The sequence below is a fragment of the Piliocolobus tephrosceles genome, chromosome 17 (assembly GCF_002776525.5).
Source record: "Piliocolobus tephrosceles isolate RC106 chromosome 17, ASM277652v3, whole genome shotgun sequence".
Taxonomy (NCBI): Eukaryota; Metazoa; Chordata; class Mammalia; order Primates; family Cercopithecidae; genus Piliocolobus; species Piliocolobus tephrosceles.
In genome coordinates, this window is record NC_045450.1 from 26,005,315 (window position 1) to 26,025,342 (window position 20,028).

Sequence of the window (20,028 nt, forward strand, 5' to 3'; positions counted from 1 at the left end):
GTGAGATTTTAATACAGAAACCAGTCACCTGACTCTTCCAGCAATATCAAGAAAGCCTTTGCAGAAAAGGTGATGTGCAGGCTGCTTCTTGAGGGATGACTAGGAGTTTTCCAGGCCAAGGAATCAGTACAGTCAAAGTCAGAGAGACATAAATAAGGAAGGTTGCAAGATCATGGCGCCTAAAGCAAGTGGGAAGTGGTAGCAAGGAGCCGTAGGTTACTCCAGGGCCCTTTGATCAAGTCCCAGGCTTATGAGAATATAAAATTGAGTCTTATTTAGTGGAGATGGGGCAGGAGTGCCAGGGAGAGAAATTGTGTGACTCATCAAAAACATTGACCAATCCAGAAATTCATCCACACATATCTACTGACACTTTTGATTGTAAAGTGTCATCATTCCTATGATGAAAGGGCATTTATCCGGCTCAGCTGGGTCCAGGGCCTCAAAAATGGCAAGAAGACCTGGCCCTTCTCTTTCCATCTCTGGGCTGTCCTGGCCAGCTCTGAGGAAGAAGCTGGGGCTAGACTGCACTCAGCGTCGTGTGAGTTACATGACCTTCACCTTCTCCTGTTGTTTCCTTCATCAGCTGTAACCAGAACAGCCAGTTTGCGTTTTCTTTTTCTTTCAATTAGCCCACCTGGGATGAGGGCTGGACGAAGGCTTAGGAACTTCGATGCTGCTGAAAAGATCTAAGTGTCGCCCAAGGGGCAGTCTAGGGGCAAAGCCAGGGTGGATTTTCCCACTCCTTCTGATAAGGAATCTTTCTCTGGAGGCAGAAGCAAGTGCCTGTCTTCCCACAACATCCTTCCAGAGACCCTGAGGAAGAGGAGCAGGGATGGAAGTGAGCCCAGACCTGCAGGCCTCCCTCAGTTAACTGATCAGGGGTGAAGACCAGCCCGCAAGCCGGGGAAGAAACCTTGAACCTGCCTCTGGCCTTTGGTCACAGAATAGCAGCATCCCATTTATCCACATTAAGAAATTAACTGGGAAACCACAGAGCGGGGCAGGGGAAACTAGTTGAGGCTCTGTCTCTCTCTAGCAATGCGACTCCCCTAATTGCTGCTTTCCCAGCCACTCTCGTTGTGCCCATCATGGGAGAGCATTTCAGATCGTTTCTCTTCTGGGAAGTGCTTGCAGTGAGAAATGGAGAGTGAGGCTGTTTATCACAATACCCAGGCTTAACCTGGAAAGATATTGGAGAGTGCTAGCTCTCTTAACAGAGCTTTTGTTCAGTTACAAAACCAAAACAAAAAACCAGCCCCAAACAATTATTTTCAAAAGCAAACAAATAAATAAAGGCTGGGCACAGTGGCTCCCGCCTATAATCCCAGCACTTTAGAAGGCCAAAGTGGGTGGATTACTTGAGCCCAGGAGTTCAAGACCAGCCTGGGCAACATGGTAAAACCCCACGTTTTCCACCCACCTCTTCTTTCTGCATCCCGCACCCTCTCTCCTGACTTCCCAGCCCTCTGTGCCTCACCCAAGATGCCAGGTATACATCAAACTATGTCACCATGAAAGGCACGGAGACCAGCTGTCTCTTTCCCAGAGCTGGTTAGAACAAATGTTGTATTTCTCAAGGTGGTAAGGTAGTATGGCCAGCACACTCCCTGGAGGATGAACACGTGATGGTGAGGTGGTGCGGCCAGCGCGCTCCTTGGAGGGTGGACACGTGGTTTCCACCCTGGGTTGGGATCGGGTACTTCTTTGAGGGATCTTAAGCCACCATGATAAAGGGAGGAAGTGGCTGCTGTCAATGAACTCGCTAGGCCAAATTCAGCCCAAAGGTGTGTTGTATCTAGCTTGTACCCTGTTATAATTTTTTTTTTTTGAGACGGAGTCTGGCTCTGTCGCCCAGGCTGGAGTGCAGTGGCTGGATCTCAGCTCACTGCAAGCTCCGCCTCCTGGGCTTACGCCATTCTCCTGCCTCAGCCTCCCGAGTAGCTGGGACTACAGGCGCCCGCCACCTCGCCCAGCTAAGTTTTTTGTATTTTTTAGTAGAGACGGGGTGTCACCGTGTTAGCCAGGATGGTCTTGATCTCCTGACCTCGTGATCCGCCCGTCTCGGCCTCCCAAAGTGCTGGGATTACAGGCTTGAGCCACCGCACCCGGCCATAATTTTTAAAAAGTAGATGTCCACATTTAAAAGTTGTGGATTTTTTAAAAAATGTTTAAATCCACATTTAAAATGGTTAAATCCACATTTCAACATTGCCAACCACGGTACTTAGCAACATCTGGATATTTGAAAGCTCCCAGGTGACTGGGTGTGGTGGCTCATACCTGTAATCCCAGCACTTTGGGAGACTGAAGCGGGAAGATTGCTTGAGCCCCAGGACTTCGAGACCAGCCTGAGCAACATAAGCAAGACTCCTTCTCTACAAGAAAATTTTAAAAAATTAAACAGGTGTGAGGCCAGGTGTGGTGGCTCACACTTGTAATCCCAACACTTTGGGAGGCTGTGGTGGGCAGATCACCTGAGGTCAGGAGTTCGAGACCAGCCTGGCCAACATGGTAAAACCCCATCTCTAGTGAAAATACAAAAATTAGCCGGGCGTGGTGGCGGGTGCCTGTAATCCCAGCTGCTTGGGAGGCTGAGGCAGGAGAATCACTTGAACTCAGACAGCGGAGGTTGCAGTGAGCTGAGACCGGGCCACTGTACTTCAGCCTGGGCACCAGAGTGAGACTTGTCTCAAAATAAATAAAATAAAATAATAAAAATCGGGTGTGGTGTCTTGTGCCTGTAATCTCAGCTTCCCTGGAGGCTGAGGCGGGAGTATCACTTGAGCCCAGGAGTTCAAGGCTGCAAAAAGCTGTGATAACACCACTGCATTCCAACCTGGACAACAAAACCCTGTCTCAAAAAAAATTTTTTTAATTAATAAAAGTTCCCAGGTGATTCTAATGTGCAGCAGTTTGAGAACCACTGGCATAAAGCACTCAGCACAGGGCCTGGTGCAGTTCATTCATTCATATGTTCATTCATTCATTCATACTTACATAACTAACGCAATGTCCAGGCCTCTTTCCAAACCAGTTAGGTTACAATATCTGGGTGTGCAAGCTGGGCATCAGAATGTTTTAATCTCCCAAGTGGTTCCGATGTGCAGCCATGGATAAGAACCAGCTCTTTCCATGGATTAAGTAGACTCTGGCATACAAAAATTAGCTAGGCGTAGTGGTACATGCCTGTAGTACCAGCAACTCGGGAGGCCGAGGCAGGAGAATCTCTTGAACCCAGGAGGTAGAGGCTGCAGTGAGCCAAGATCACACCGCTGCACCCCAGCCTGGGCGACAGAGTGAGACTCTATCTCAAAAAAAGAAAACAAAATAAATAGCTCTGGCTCTCGACCCAGGTGCTTCTCGACCCAGGTGCTTTTCTGTACCCTGTGCCTGGCCTCCCTGGCCCCGAAGGCACCTCAGTTCTCCACCGCTGTCACAGATACCAAGAGGCAAAACCAAAGAAGAGAATGATAAACATTGTAGATGAGCCCCAAATAAAGCTCCAGGGAGTGCCGGAGGAGGGAAAGACTTCCTGGGAGGGGTGGCCTGAACTGAGGTATTGGAAAGGTTACAGTCATTTCTTTTTTTTTGAGGCATGGTCTTACTGTGTCACCCAGGTTGGAGTACAGTGACACTATCTCAGTTCACTGCAACCTCCACCTCCCGGGTTCAAGCGATCCTCCTGCCTCAGCTTCCCGAGTAGGTGGGATTACAGGTGCATCCCACCATGCCTGACTAATTTTTGTATTTCTAGTAGAGATAGGGTTTCATCATGTTAGCCAGTCTGGCCTCAAACTCCTGCCCTCAAGGGATCCGCCCGCCTTGGCCTTCCAAAGTGCTGGGATTATAGGCTTGAGTTACTGTGCCTGGCCAGGTTACAGTCATTTCTGAAAAATGTAGCTTTGATGGTTGGCTTGAAGGCAGTAGATAATTTCAGTTCAACTGGTAAAAATATTCTCAGCCTCGTTTCTAACAAGTATTCATGGTTCCTGCCTGTGGAGATTATATAGTGTTTATGGCCCTTGGACATGAATTATTAATGATTTTGAAATTGTGGTCATTGTAGTTTACTCAAAAATCATTAGGAAGTAAATTTATCATGCAGTGTTAGAAAAAAGGAGATCACAGAGGAGGAAGAAATGTTTATTCATCATCCAGTTCATCCCTACAGCATCCACACTGGTGCCTAGGGCACTGTGGGGCTCACGAGCATGGAGCTGGGGACATGTCCCCTTACTGGTCAGAGCCACTGAGGCCCCTGGTGGCTCTGTGAATTAATACCTCCAGTTTGCTGTGAGGGCTGCAGTTCAGGTCCTGGGGCCAAGCAGCTCTGCCTTAAATCCCAGCTGTTGACCTTGGACAAGTCTCTTGAGCCCTCTTACCTTGTTTGATAATGTCCACTTTGGAGAGAGTTAATACAGTCATGTATTAACGTAACAGTGCTGGGCACACAGTAAGTGTTCCATAGATGTTAGTTGTTACATAACTTGAAGTGTCTAGGATTTAACAGAGAGATTCCCAAGGAGAAGGCAGCACAATTAATTACGCTTCCTACAGAAGGGACCTCCCTCACTCCAGCCAGAGGCTGATTCCAGCCTTCCTGCTTCCTGGCTGTGTGTCCCCAGGCACCTGGGCCTCAGGCAGGCTAGCCCCAGGGCCCTCATTCTTAACCACTCTGAGAGCCTCCCATGATAACTGACGGCCATTTTTGCAGTTGATTGGAGATTCCAAAAAATGCTCTTGACAGCACACTCATCTGCTGAACTGACTTTGCAAGGATTGCAAAAGTCATTGAACTCACCCAACTAGAAAATGTTAAGCCTTCCCTTTGCATGCATGCACATGCGCGCGCGCACCTTCACACACACACACCTTCCTGCTATTAACAGAGACTTCTGGTGCAAGGCTAGAGGCTTCCTTCATTTTTCCCAAGCAAAAGAGGAGACTGGGGTCTGAGGGGAACACAACAACATTAAAACATTAAAACACAGCAAGTCCAGGATCCAGGGTGCCTCCAGGGACAAGGTTATCTGGACAGCCCTCTCTGTCTCTTCATTGTGCAACCACAAACACACTTCTGCTCCTGTCTGGGTCTTCTGGGTCTCTTTACCTTGTTGCTATCTTTTTTGCTTTTTGTTTGAGACAAGTCTCGCTCTACTGCCCAGATTGGAGTGCAGTGGTGCTGTATCAGGTCACTGCAACCTCTGCCTCCCAAGTTCAAGTGATCCTCCCACCTCAGCCTCTTGAGTAGTGGAGACCACAGGTGTGCACCACCAGACCCAGCTAATTTTTGTAATTTTTGTAGAAACGGGGTTTTGTCATGTTGCCCAGGTTGATCTTGAACTCCTGGGCTCAAGCAGTCCTCCCCTCTCGGCCTCCCAAAGTTCTGGGATTATAGGCCTGAGCCACCTAGCCTGGTCCTTGTTGCTGTCTTGATTCTCCTATTAGCTGTTCCTCCTCTATAAGCCCAGGCCACAGGTCGGTGAGAGAGTCTGGCCTGGCTAATCAATACTCAAGAGTATTCAGGAAATACAATATTCCTGACACCAGCCTTCAGTTGCCCTCCCAAGAGGCAACAACTATAATTAATGTCTTATGTGTCCTTCCAGAAATATTCTACAGGTATGCAGCTATGCAGAACGTATGCTTTGTCTCCTTTACCCACCCATCCATCCCCCTCATGCAATACACATTGTTTTCTTCTTGATTTTTTTTTTTTCATTTAACAACATGTCTTAGAGAGCATTCCTCAGCAGGTCATATGGACAGACCTCACTCTTTTCGTGGCTGCCTAGTACTCCATTGTGGATTTACAGGAATGTAATTCTTTACTTGAAACATTTAAGGCCAAATATATTTCACTTTTTTATATTTAAAAAGTTATACCATCCTAGGAGGACCTGGAAAAGCACTCTATAATCAAATACATTAATATATGCACAGAGCTCCTTGCAGTGGCTTCTGCTTGTTATCTCACCTGCTACTTGGGAGGCTGAGGTGGGCGGCTCACTTGACCCCAGAAGTTTGAGTCCAGATAGGACAATATAGTGAGGCCCTATCTCTAAAACATGTATATATAGTGTGTGTACTGCAAAATATAAATATGTATACTAAGTGGGTAAATAAAGGCTATAAATTTTATGTCATTTCAGATCAGGTTTTGGTCCTAAATAATTGCATAAATGTATTACTAATTCCTGATTAATGAATATCTACTCTATTAATAGTCTTTTGCTACTATAGAAATACTTTAAAGAATATTCTGGAGCAGACATCCCTGTGTACATAGGAATAGCCAAAGGTTAACTGCTTTAAAGTAGAACTAATGGATCAAAGGGTGTATGCTCTATTTAAATTGATGTTTCCAATTAATCTTTTAACAGTGCATGAAAGAGATAGAGCTTTTTTTTTTTCCCCCAGGTTATCTCATAGCAAGCTGGCCAGATTCAAGTGTGGCTGTCCTTGACTGAGGTGCCCACAATGGAGCCATTCAGTGGCCACCCCTATAGTTCCCTAGTTCATTCGTCTTGTGGGGGTGAGAGGAGGGGCATTTACTTGAGAAGGACTTGGGGACATATCTAGCACCTTGATTTCTTTTGTTTTCCCATAGGTTTTTGGGGAACAGGTGGTATTTGGTTAAATGAGTAAGTTCTTTAGTGGTGACGTGTCAGATTTTGGTGCACCCATCACCCACGCAGTATACACTGAACCCAATTTGTAGTCTTTTGTCCCTCACCTCCTGCCCACCCTTTCCCTCTGAGTCCCCAAAGTCCATTGTGTCATTCTTATGCCTTTGCATCCTCATAGCTTAGCTCCCACTTGTAAGTGAAAACACACAATGTTTGGTTTTCCATTCCTGAGTTACTTCATTTAGAATAATAGTCTCCAGTTGTATCCATGTTGCTGTGAATGCCATTAATTCATTCCTTTTTATGACTGAGTAGTATTCCATCGTATATACATACCACAGTTTCTTTATCTACTCATTGATTGGTGGGCATTTTGGTGGGTTCCATGTCGCAATTGCGAATTGCAGCACCTCGATTTCTGCAAGCCATCTCTTGCAGCCCTGAGCTCATAAGATTTGTCTTGGCTGATTGCAGGCAGCAGTGAGACGGGTGACTTTTCTGTAAGTTTCAGACTCCACTAGTGCGCAAACTGCAGATACTCCCTTCCCTTTTCTCTGTTCAGTTCTCCATGTTCTTTTAACTTCAGTTTTGTGGGGATTCAGGAGTTGCCCTGTCCATACTTACAGATCTCAATTGCTTTGTTTTAAAAAAAGTTTTTTTAAAGGAAACAAACAAAAAAGAAAAGGCAAGTTGGTGGTGTTGCATTACAAAGAGCCTGATATGACAGCTCACATTCCAACTCTGCACTTTTACTGGAATGAAACCTTTTAGTTCATATTTCTGGGCAGAGAAGAACAAAATCTATTTTAGATTCAGCTGCCAAATGCATTCCCAGTTGCGAAATTATTGTTGTCAGTCTTTCTGCTTCCTGAGGTCTTGGTCTCTCTGCAGCTTTGAGAACTCGAAGAGAGGGGCCCCCGTAACATTGACAACTTCTGATTTATGCAGGGCAAATAAGACACAGGGCAGGATTAGAAGCAGTGCAGCAGAGGAATTGAGCCTGTGACCCCTGGAACCAAACAGCCTGGATTCCTAGCTAGCTCTACCACTCAGGCAAGTGACTTACCTTTTCGTGATTCGACTTCCCTCTCTGTAAGATGGGGATGATATAAAACCTGCATTTCACAGGACCGTGGCAAGGATTCAGTGAGTTCATATGTGTCAAGTGCTTAGGACAGAACCTGGAACATACTCGGAGCTCAATAAATATCAACAATTATAATTTAGGACTGGCAGGGCAAAATAGCGTATTTGCAAAACTAATCCCTTGAAAGTCACAGGTGGAGAAGTCTTGCTGAGAAAAAGCAGGACACAGATTGGGCCCCTTTGGTATGATGGAAGAATGGTGCCTAATCCCTCCCTGTTGGAATTCCTTTGTATGTGAGTCCCCAGCCTGCCCCGGTACCTCTGCAGTCAGGTTGGACGCTGCAGGAGATGTGTACACAAACACCCAAGTTTAACAACAACAGGGCCAAGACTCCAGCCCCGAAAAGCAAAGAGAATCAATTTCTGCTAAAATGCCAGAAGGAGATTGACATGTCTAAAACCTTCCTAGTATCAGCTTAGCTTCCAACACAAGATTAAACTCTAGGAAAAACCCATCAGAGAGCTGCAATTTGTGACCAGACAGAGATAATGTTGACAGCTTCCCTTTCCCGAGTCTGTTTTGGATAAACAATGTGCCCTTCAACAGAACGCCATCAAAGTTTTCTCTATCCTCAGATCTTAGGCATGAAATAGCCTTTAAAATAGCTCCCTTTACCTCCTCCCTCCACCCCCAGAAATCACTATATGGAATATGGAATATGATTAGAAGAGAGAATGGTGCTAAGAGGAGGTTCCTGCAAGTTACTCAGGAAAGGTATGTCTGCAGGATAAAAACACCCCATGAAAACCATCACTTTCTCTCTTTGGAGGAGCAAGACACAGGTCATGAAAGTGCCAGGCCATGTGGACTCCGGTCCTGGCTGCCATCACTGACCATGGACACACTTGCTTTTCCCACTCTGAGCCCCTGTTTCCTTTGTGGTCCCCCAAGTCTGACAAGAGCCAATGTTTCTGTGACTTCAGCTTTATTAGTGTCCACAGGCCATGTCTGTCAGCTTCTGTTTAAGTGATAGAAGCCTTCCTTAAACCAGCTTCTGCAAAAAAAGAGAATTTGTTGCCTCATCTAGCTGAAAAGTTCAGGGGTAGACATCAGGCATGGATGGATCTAGGTGCTCTGACTTAGTCCCTCTCGACTCTGCCTTCTTCGGTGGCAGGTCTGTTCTCCATCAGGTGGCAAGATGGCCACCAGCAGCCTCAGGCTTACAATATAGAGGCCAGATGGCATGGTGGGGAAAGTTCAGGTGCTAGATTTAAAAGGTTCGGGGATGAATCCTGGCTCCTCACTCACCCAAGCAGCTCAGCCACCTCAGAGCTTCAGTTTCTTTCTATATAGAATGGGGATAGTGGGAGCACCTGTCTCACTAGGTGGTTGGGGTGCCTAGAACAGTGCCCTACAGGTCGCGAATTCCTGAATAGTGAGCGGCGCTTCCTCCTCCTCCTCCGCTTCCTCCTCCCTTTCCCCTTCTCCTTCCTGTCATTATCAGAATTCTCTCAGCAACTTCAGCAAAGAGTGAACACTCTCCAAGTCTAACTGTTCAACCACAACCCTAGATCGAGACTCGCTGGCCCATCGAGGGTTGTGCACTTGTCCTGGAGACAAAGGTTGGGTGGAGTCAACCCTACGTTAAGCACATGGTTAGGAAGGGATATTTTCCCAAAGGAAAATCAGGATAGTGGTGCCAGAAAAAGGGGGAAAGGCAAAAAACAGCAGCTCTCCCCTTCATGGCCACTGTGTGGTGGGGATAGTAACTGACAGCACAGTTGTTAAAAATTATGTTCACAGCCAGGCATGGTGGTTCACACCTGTAATCCTAGCACTTTGGAGGCCCGGGTAGGTGGATCACCTGAGGTCAGGAGTTTGAGACCAGCCTGGCCAACATGGCAAAACCCTGTTTCTACAGAAAATACAAAAAGTAGCCGGGCCTGGTGGTGGGTGCCTGTAATCCCAGCTACTCAGGAGGCTGAGGCAGGAGAATTGCATGAACCCATGAGGTGGAGGTTGCAGTGAGCCAAGATTGTGCCACCACACTCCAGCTTGGGTGACAAGAGCGAAACTCCATCTCCAAAAAAAAAAAAAGTGATATTGACATCTGTTGTCTTGTCGACTCTTCACAATGCCCAAGAAGGCAAGCAATATTATCTTATATGAGAAAAAGTCTAGGCTCAGAGCGGTGAAGACAGCCTGCCCTGGGTAACACAGCAAGTACAGGGCTCAGCCGACAGCCTGTGTTCTGTGTACTCTGGCAAAGTGGCAAGAGCACACCGCTCCCCCTCCTCCCTGCAGGCCCCTGCTACTGGTTCACAGCCAGGCAGGAGGACCCTGTGTGACCACAGGGCCGGGCAGAGGCAACGACTGCCTGGCAAATGTGAGCCTCAGCTTCCTCATCTGGCAAAGGGAGCTGGTCTGATACTCAACGCCCCCAACTCAATGCAATTAACTACAGCCAGATTCCAGTTAGAAGCCACTAGACACAAATCAAAACTACAGTGAGATATCATCTCATCCCAGTTAAAATGGCTTTTATTCAGGACGGGCAAAAACAAATACTGGTGAGGATGCAGAGAAAAGGGAATCCTTGTGCACGTTTGTGGGGAATGTAAATTAGTACAATCACTATGGAGAACAGTTTGGAGATTCCTCAAAAAACTCAAAATAGAGCTACTCTACGATCCAGCAATTCCACTCCTAAGTGTATACCCAGAAGAAAGGAAATGGGTATATCGAAGGGATTTTTCCACTCCCATGTTTCTTGCAGCACTGTTCACAATAGCCAAGACTCGGAAGCAACCTCAGTGTCCAACAGGCACACTTGTGAAGAGAATGTGGTACACACACACAATGGAGTCCTATGCAGCCATAAAAAAGAATGAGATCCTGTCATTTGCAACAACATGGGTGGAACTGGAGGTTATTATGTTTAGTGAAATAAGCCAGGCACAGAAAGACAAACTTCGCATGTTCTTATTTATGGGAGCTAAAAATTAAACTCATGGACATAGAGAATAGGAGGATGGGTCCCAGAAGCTACAGAGGGTGGCAGGAGAAGTGAGGATGGTTAATGGGCACAAAATAATTAGAAAGAATGTGCAGGCGCAGTGGCTCACACCTGTAATCCCAGCACTTTGTGAGGCCGAGGCAGGCAGATCACTTGAGGTCAGGAGTTCAAGATCAGCCCAGGCAACGTGGTGAAACCCCATCTCTACTAAAAATATAAAATTAGCCAGGCGTGGTGGCGCATGCTTGTGAACCCAGCAACTCGGGAAGCTGAGGCAGGAGAATTGCTTGAACCCTGGGGAGGGGACGGAGGTTACAGTGAGCCAAGATCATGTGCCACTACACTCCAGCCTGGGCAATAGAGTGAGACTCTGTCTCAAAAAAAAAAAAAAAAATAGAAAGGATGAATAAGACCTAGTATTTGCTAGCACAACATGGTGACTATAGGCAAAATCAATTTAATTGTACATTTAAAAATTATTAAAAGAGGCCAGGTGCAGTGGCTCACACCTGTAGTCCCAGCACTTTGGGAGGCTGAGGTGGGCAGATCACTTGAGGCTGGGAGTCTGAGACTGGCCTGGCCAACATGGTGAAACCCCATCTCTACTAAAAATACAAAAATTAGCCGGGTGTGGTGGCGCGTGCGTGCCTGTAGTCCCAGCTACTGGGAAGGCTGAAGCAGGAGAATCACTTAAACCTGGAAAACAGAGGTTGCAGTGAGCCGAGATCATGCCAGTGCACTCCAGCCTGGGCGATAAGAGGGAGACTCTGTCTCAAAAAAATAGTAACTAAAAGAATATACTTGGGTTGTTTATAAACACAAGGGATAAGTACTTAAGGGGATGGATACCCCTTTTACCCTGATGTGCTTATTATGCATTGCATGCCTGTATCAAAACAGCTCATGTAACTCATAAATATATACACCCATTATGTGCCCACAACAATTAAAAATAAAAATAAATTTTAAAAATTTTAAAAAGATGCTACTGAAGGTCAGATGTGGTGGCTCATGCTTGTAATCCTAGCATTTTGGGAGGCTTAGGCAGGAGGATCACTTGAGCCCAGGAATTTGAGGCCAGTCTGGGCAACATAGTGAGACCCTGCCTCAAAAAAACAAAAATTACAATTAAAAAGAATTACCAATAAAAAAAGAAGACACTGAACTGTGCCTTCCTCCCCACCACCACTATATAATTCAAAACAGAAACTGAAATAAGGTCGGGTGCAGTGGTTTACACCTGTAATCCCAGCACTTTGGGAGGCCAAGGCAGGAGGATCACTTGAGCCCAGGAGTTCGAGACCAGCTGGCCAACATGGCAAAACCCCATATCTACTAAAAATACAAAAATGAGCCAGGCATGGTGTCGTGTGCCTGTAGTCCCAGCTACTTAGGAGGCTGAGGTGGGAGAGTCACCTGAGCCTGGGAGATTGAGGCTGCAATGAGCCAAGATTGCGCCACTGCACTCCAGCCTGGGTGACATAGCGAGACTTTATCTCAAAACAACAAACAAACAAACAAAAACAGAAATTGAAATAAGTATAAGGAAATTCAATAAAGTTCTGGACTTTTCCAGCTTTTTTTTTTTTTTTTTAATATAGAAACCTAAACTCTTTAAAAAATACATTATTTGGGCCAGTCATCTTTATTGAAGTCCTGGGAGATGGCTTGGCACTGAGAGGTGGAACGATCCCAGGCAGGCAGGGCAGGAGGCTGGGACAGACAGCCTAGGTTCACATCCTGGCTCTACCACTAGCCGTATGGTTTTCAGCAATTACCTAACCTTTCTGCATGTCAGTTTCCTCAGCTGCAGAATGGAGCTGAAAATAGAGTACCTCCTCCTGGGGTTGTTGAGAGAATTAAAAGACTAATACATGTAAAGCACTTAGAACCATTATCTGTAAGGGCTGTTTAAGTGTTTGCTGTTTATCATTCATTGAGTCCCTCTGTTGGATCCTGTCCACACCATGTTCCATTAGCTGGAGTAGTTGGGGTTGGCGTAGGGAGGCAGGGTTAGTGTGGTTGACATCTGCAGATACCCAGCCCGGTGGGCCCTGCATTCGACATTTAATTTATTTCTGATTCCACAATTAATGCATGCTGATTGTCAAGAAATTAGAAAATGCAGAAAGGTACACAAATGATTCGTTATCCTACCACCTAGATAATCACTGTTACAGATGCTCCTCAACATACAATGTCCCAAGAAACCCATCCTAAGTTGAAAATACTGTAAATCAAAAGAAAATGCATTGAATACACTTAACCTGCTGAACATCATAGCTTAACCTAGCCTACCTTAAATGTGCTCAGTGCACTCATATTAGCCTACAGTTGGGCAAAATCATCTAACACAAGGCATATTTTATCATGAAGGGTTGAATATCTCATGTCATTTATTGAGTACTGTACTCAAAGTGAAAAACAGAATGGTTGTGTGGGTACTTGAAGTACGGTTTCCACTGAATGTATATTGCTTTCATACCACAATAAAGTCGAAAAATCCTAAGATGAGCCATTGGGATCGTCTGTATTTATTTTTATTTTCTTTCTAGCTTTTTTTTTTCTTTTTCTTTCTCCTTTTTCTTTTTTTTCTTTTTCTTTTCTTTTTTTTTTTGAGGCGGGTTCTCACTTTCTCACTTTGTCACCCAGGCTGGTGTGCAGTGGCATGAACATGGCTCAAGCGATCCTCTCACTTCAGCCTCCCGGGTGGCTGGGGACTGTGGGCATATGCCACCATCTCCAGCTAATGTTTTTTTTTTTGTGTGTGAGACAGAGTCTTGCTCTGTCCCCCAGGCTGGAGTGCAGTGGCCGGATCTCAACTCACTGCAAGCTCCGCCTCCCGGGTTTACGCCATTCTCGTGCCTCAGCCTCCCGAGTAGCTGGGACTACAGGCGCCCGCCACCTCGCCCGGCTAGTTTTTGGTGTTTTTTTTTTTTTGTATTTTTAGTAGAGACGGGGTTTCACCATGTTAGCCAGGATGGTCTCGATCTCCTGACCTAGTGATCTGCCCGTCTTGGCCTCCCAAAGTGCTGGGATTACAGGCTTGAGCCACCGCGCCCGGCCATCCAGCTAATTTTTGTATTTTTTGTAGAGACAGGATCTCACCACGTTGCCCAGGCTGGTCTTGAACTCCTGAACTCAAGTGATCCTCCTGCCTCTTCTCCCAGAGTGCTGGAATTACAGCCATGAGCCACTGTGCCTCTAGCATTTTTTTTTCATGCAACTACATATATTACAGAACTAGGACCATACTAAGGGACAATGAAAAATGCCTACTTAGCATTATCCTTTTAAAAATGTATTTGTTGAGGTATAACTTATGTGCAATAAAATAAACAAGCTTGAGTGTATAGTTTTGTGAATTTTTATATATAAATATATAAAATCAGTTATTCACATCAAATGTAGAGTAATCTATATTTAAGAGATTTTCACATGTCTCAGTTAATACCTCTCCAAGGATAACCACTACTTTGACTTTTTTTTTTTTTTTTTTTTTTTTTTGGAGAAGGGCCTTGCTCTGTCACCCAGGCTGGAGTACAGTGGTGCAGTCACAGCTCACTGTAGCCTCAAGGTCCTGGGCTCAAGCAATCCTCCTGCCTCAGCCTCCCAAGTAGCTGAGCCACCATGCCTGTCTCCATCCACGTGTTTTAATGCATCAGTAGTTTGTTCTTTATCATAGTATAAGACCTTCAGTTCTCGGAAAAATTAAATTGCAAAATAATTTGAGTTCGTTGTTGTTAAAAACTTTTCAAGTTTGCACGTTAAATAAAAATAGTCTGTCAAATTTACCCTCAATCTCGTTCCCCCTCCCAGAAATAACTGCTGTTATACATTGGATGTTCGTCTTTCTGGAGCTTTTTCTATTTATGCAACTCTATTTTTTTTTTTTTTTTAACCAGAGTCTCACTCTGTTGCCCAGGCTGCAGTGCAGTGCAGTGCAGTGGTGTGATCTCGGCTCACTGCAACCTCCGCCTTCCAGACTCAAGGAATTCTTGTGCCTCAGCCTCCCGAGTAGCTGGGATTATAGGTGTGCCCCACCACTCCCAGCTAATTTTTGTTGTTTTTTGTTTTTTGTTTTTTTTTAAGTAGAGACAGGGTTTCACCATGTTGGCCAGGCTGGTTTCAAACTTCTCGCCTCAAGTGATCTGCCTGCCTTGGCCTCACAGAGTGCTGGGATTACAGGCATGAGCCACTGCGCCCAGCCTATACAACTCTATTATTTATTTCAATTAGGAGTAGCTTTGGCCACAAATAGCAAAATACCCAACTAATAATGGTCTAAACCAGGGGTCAACAAACTGTTTTCTATAAAGGATCAGATAATAAATATTTCAGTCTTTGTGGGCCACACAGTCTCTTGTCACAACTACTATGCCATTGAGCACAAAAGCAGCCATAGTCAATATATAAATGAGCATGGCTGTGTTCCAGTATAACATTATTTGCAAAAATAGGTGGCTGGCCAGATTTGGCCTGTGATTAATTTGCTTACCCGGGGCCTAAATAATAGGGATTTGTTTGGTTCATGTGGTGGAAAATCTGGAAATAGCCTCATGAGAAAATCTGAATTTACACTTCTACCAAAAACATCCGAGAAAGCCTGTCTTTCTAATTGTATGCAATAGCAATCAACAGCTTTTTATATTTTTCCCAGTCCTCTTTGTCTTTATTCCTGTGTTTTGGAAAAATGCCTCTGTTTAATCTTCCAGATCACTAATTTTCTCTCTATCTGTATCTATTCTGTCCTTCAGCATGTTTTGATTTCTTTTATTTATTTATTTATTTATTTATTTATTTATTTATTTATTTATTTATTTATTTTGAGACAGAGTCTCGCTCTGTGGCCCAGGCTGGAGTGTAGTGGCATGATCTCCAGTCACTGCAACCTTTGCCTCCCTCCTGCTTCAGCCTCCCAAGTAGCTGGAATTACAGGCACCCACCACCATGCCTGGCTAATTTTGTATTTTTAGTAGAGACATGGTTTCACCATGTTGGCCAGGCTGGTCACAAATGATTTATTTTGATGACTAAATCTTTTATTTGTGATTTTTTTTGTGTGTGTTTCCCAAGTTACCATCAACATAATTTTTAAATTCTTTTTCTGTAGTAGGCTGTTCTTGTTTGATATATGCAATGTCCTTCCTCTTTTATCCTTCTGATAATATTAAATATATTTTAAGTGTCTCTGCTTGCATTATTATCTGTTTGATTGTTATTTCTTCTATTTATTAAATAAGTCCCTGTCTTTCATGGATGTTGGTTTTCCTGGAATGTTTTGTGATTTGTGGATATGTGCTCTTCTGTGTAGTGTGATTTCCTGTTTCATATTTTCTTTTTCTTTCTTTTTTTTTTGTTTGTTTATAGAGAAGGTGTCTCACGTGTTGCCCAGGTTGGTCTGAACTCCTGGCCCTCAAGCATTCTTCCTGCCTCGGCCTCCCAAGTGCTAGGATTACAGGCACGACACTGATTTCCCATTTCCTTCTCTGTAGATGCTATAGATTGCTGCCAATACTTACGGGCAGAGGGTCAGAACTTGCTGCAAGAAGTATGATGTAATATTTGGTCTTGTGAGCACAGGGTCTCTTTTTTCTTTCTGGCTATGTCCTGCCTTTCTGTCCCGAAGACCCATAGTCACAACTCCTGAAGGCTGGTGGGATTGACAAGCTGCCTCCTGGCATCCCCACGGGAGCTCTCCATCAATCTCTTTGACCCTTGGCCTGGGGCTTTCTCCTCTCCCTGGAGAATGTGCTGCCTCTAGGTTTGGAGCAGCCCAGGCCCACCTTCACCTTTTGCGGCTGTCCTTCCTAGCTTCTGTTTTGGCCTGTGTTTTTGTTCATTAATTCAATTCTGCCATTCATTTCTCAGGGATTTCTCATCATCTTTAATTAAAAGATTAAAAATCTTTTTTTTTAGTGGCACCGCTTTTTATTTTCCACTTTGGCCTCCCACAGTGCTGGGAAATAAGCATATGCTGCCATAGACTTTAAATGGTGTCATTTCTGTGGACTCGGGTAGGAGAGATTGATATATGGACTTGCTGTTGGTTTTCCAAACTTGATTCATTCTCAAGGAGACTTTCTGTGTGAGTTTTCACCTGCTTGGTCACCTTCATCTGGAAAAGTTCATCTTTCTCTAAAAATACACTAAGAACCAAACGAGATGTTCCAATTTTGAAGTGATCAATATAGAATATAGGAATGGAGTTGCACTTTTTTTTTTTGTGAGCCGGAGTCTCGCTCTGTTGCCAGGCCGAGTACCTGGGATTAGAGGCACACACCACCATGCCCAGCTAATTTTTGTATTTTTAGTAGAGATGGGATTTTACCATGTTGGCCAGGATGGTCTTGATCTCTTGACCTCATGATGCACCCACCTCAGCTTCCCAAAGCTGGGATTACAGGCGTGAGCCACCATGCTGGCTGGAGTTACACTTTCTAATGAAAACTGGGTTCAAATACCATATCTGCTCTCTGCTACGTTGGTCAAGTCACTTCACCTCTCTAAGCCTCAGCATTCTCACCTGTTAAATGGGGGGAATGATAATAATACCTACTTCCTAGGGTTAATGAGAGTTATGGGTTAATGGAAATAGCAAATGTCAGGTATTCAGCATAGGGCCTGGCACGTCTTCGTTGCTAAATATGTTAGCGCCCTTCATCTGTCTTAGTCTAAGCAAATATTTCTCACACACTCATTTTGTGCCATGGTAGTGGTGGTTTTGACAGCCATACCATAATGTTAGCTCATACTGAGCACATCAGCTAAAAGCCCTGTCTTTTGCCTCCTGAACTTTTCTCAAGCCACCCTTCCCTCACAGTGCCTCCCCTTGTACAGGACCTTTACCTTGGCCATGATGCATTTTATCAAGCTATTCTTACTCCATTTCTAATCTGAAGAAATTGATCTGAACCCAGATTCCGTCATCCAGTTTATTCTGTGTGCCTCCCATCTGAATGTCATCCGCCAACATAATAAACAGCTTCCAACAGCCAGATCCAGCCATTGATAAAATTATGGCCTGGGAGAGGACCAAGGACAGAACCCCACGACATGCCACCCTTCCAGGGAAGAGTAATTTAGATGACTGGGCACGATGATTAATTTGTCTAGTTCCTGTAATAGTATGTCCTTGTGGCTTGATTATAATATTAGCAACCATGTATTCCATGTTATTTACCATGGGCCAGGTACTGAGGTAAGGGCTTTGCATATATTACTTTTGTGTGTGTGTGTGTGCTTTTGTTGCCCAGGCTGGAGTGCAATGGCCTGATCTTGCTCACTGCAACCTCTGCCTCCTGGGTTCTGGCAATTCTCCTGCCTTAGCCTCCCAAGTAGCTGGGATTACAAGCATACATGGTAAAGCCCTGTCTCTAGAAAAGTACCAAAAAAATCAGCTGCATGTGGTGGTACGCTCCTGTAGTCCCAGCTACTCAGGAAGCTGAGGTGGGAAGATCACTTGAGCCCAGGATGTCGAGACTGCAGAGAGCTGAGATCATGCCACTGCACTCCATCCAGGGCAATAGGGTGAGACCCTGTCTCAAACTCGCATACACACACACACACACAGGTGTGGTCACAGGAGCATATACAGGAGTGTGGGGGACCAGCATGTTGTTCATTGTGATAGAGGCACCATCACGCCTGGCTAATTTTGTATTTTTAGTAGGGATGAGTTTCACCATGTTGGCCAGGCTGGTCTCGAACTCCTGACCTCAGGTGATCCACCCGCCTTGGCTTCCCAAAGTGTTGGGATTACAGGTGTGAGGCACCGCACCCGGCCTATTGTTTTTATTTCTTACAGCAGCTCTACAAGGTAAGTATTTGTATTACTTAGGACTTGGTTAAAAAAATAAACTTAGTCTAGTTGAGCAGAAGGGGAACTTCATTACTTTCTCACAGGCTCTGAAGCAGTGGAGCTTCACAAAATCATCTGGATGTGAAGAACAGATGGAGCTCTCCAGGGTCCTGGGAAGTCCTCTCTAGCTCTTATCTATCTACATCTCTGCTTCTGTGTCCTTCTCACTTGGTACAAATTGACTTTCTTTCTCAGTTCACCTGGCAGAAAATAGTTCCCACCAATGACTCCTAAGTTCACTTACCCACTTAAAGAGAGTAGCCAGATCTGCCGTAAACCTCCCCCGTCCTTTTTTTTTTTTTTTTTTTTTTTTTCTGAGATGGAGTTTTGTTGTTGCCCAGGCTGGAGTACAGTGGCATAATCTCGGCTCACTGCAACCTCCACCTCCTGGGTTCAAGCAATTCTTCTGCCGCAGCCTCCCAAGTAGCTGGGATTATAGGCATGCACCACCATGCCCGACTAATTTTATATTTATATTTTTAATTTATATTTTTAGTAGAGACGAAGTTTCTCCATGTTGATCAGGCTGGTCTCAAACTCCTGACCTCAGGTGATCTGCCCACCTTGGCCTCCCAAAGTGCTGGGATTACAGGTGTGAGCCACCTTGTCTGTCCTACACCTTTTTTTAAGACAAGGTCTCCCTCTGTTGCCCAAGCTGGAGTGCAGTGGCATGATCATAGCTCACTGCAGCCTCGACCTCCCAGGCCAAGCGATCCTCCTACCTCAGCCTTCCATGTACCTGGGACCACAGGTGCACCACCACACCCAGCTAACTTATTTTATTTTATTTTTTTTGTAGAGATGGAGTCTCAAACTCCTGAGTTCAATTGATCCTTCTACCTTGGCCTCCCAAAGGGCTAGGATTACTTCAGGTGTGAACCATGGCACCTGGCCCACCCTAAACCTTTTCATCCAAACCTCTCAGGATTATTGGCCTTACTTGGGTCAGGCACCTGCTTCTGGTTCAGGCGCCTTTGGTTAGCGGTGGGGTCACCCGGTCCTGATAAGGCGTCCAGGAATCTAAGTGCTGTGACCTCGTGGCTGATGGGACAGTGACATCCAGAATCCAGCTGCACATTTTACAAATAAAAGTGAGGCCCTAAGTCACACAGCTAAAAAAAAAAAAAAAACAGGGCTTGTTCAAGACCAGCCTGGGCAACATGTCAAGACCTCGTCTGGGCCGGGCGCGGTGGCTCAAGCCTGTAATCCCAGCACTTTGGGAGGCCGAGACGGGCGGATCACGAGGTCAGGAGATCGAGACCATCCTGGCTAACACGGTGAAACCCCGTCTCTACTAAAAAAAATACAAAAACTAGCTGGGCGAGGTGGCGGGCGCCTGTAGTCTCAGCTACTCGGGAGGCTGAGACAGGAGAATGGCGTAAACTCGGGAGGCGGAGCTTGCAGTGAGCTGAGATCCGGCCACTGCACTCCA

General features: G+C 45.3%; 1 protein-coding gene across 9 annotated transcripts in view; it reads left to right on the forward strand.

Annotated features, from left to right (window-relative positions):
- KIAA0556 (KIAA0556 ortholog) overlaps positions 1–20,028 on the forward strand; it is a 233,999-nt gene that overhangs the window by 25,531 nt on the left and 188,440 nt on the right. The window contains exon 2 of one of the 9 annotated variants that reach the window (XM_023192934.1): positions 7,581–7,685. The exons of the other annotated variants lie outside the window; for them this stretch is intronic. The gene's annotated coding sequence lies outside the window, so the exon portion shown is untranslated. The remainder of the gene's footprint in view (positions 1–7,580; positions 7,686–20,028) is intronic. 9 annotated transcript variants of the gene reach the window in all.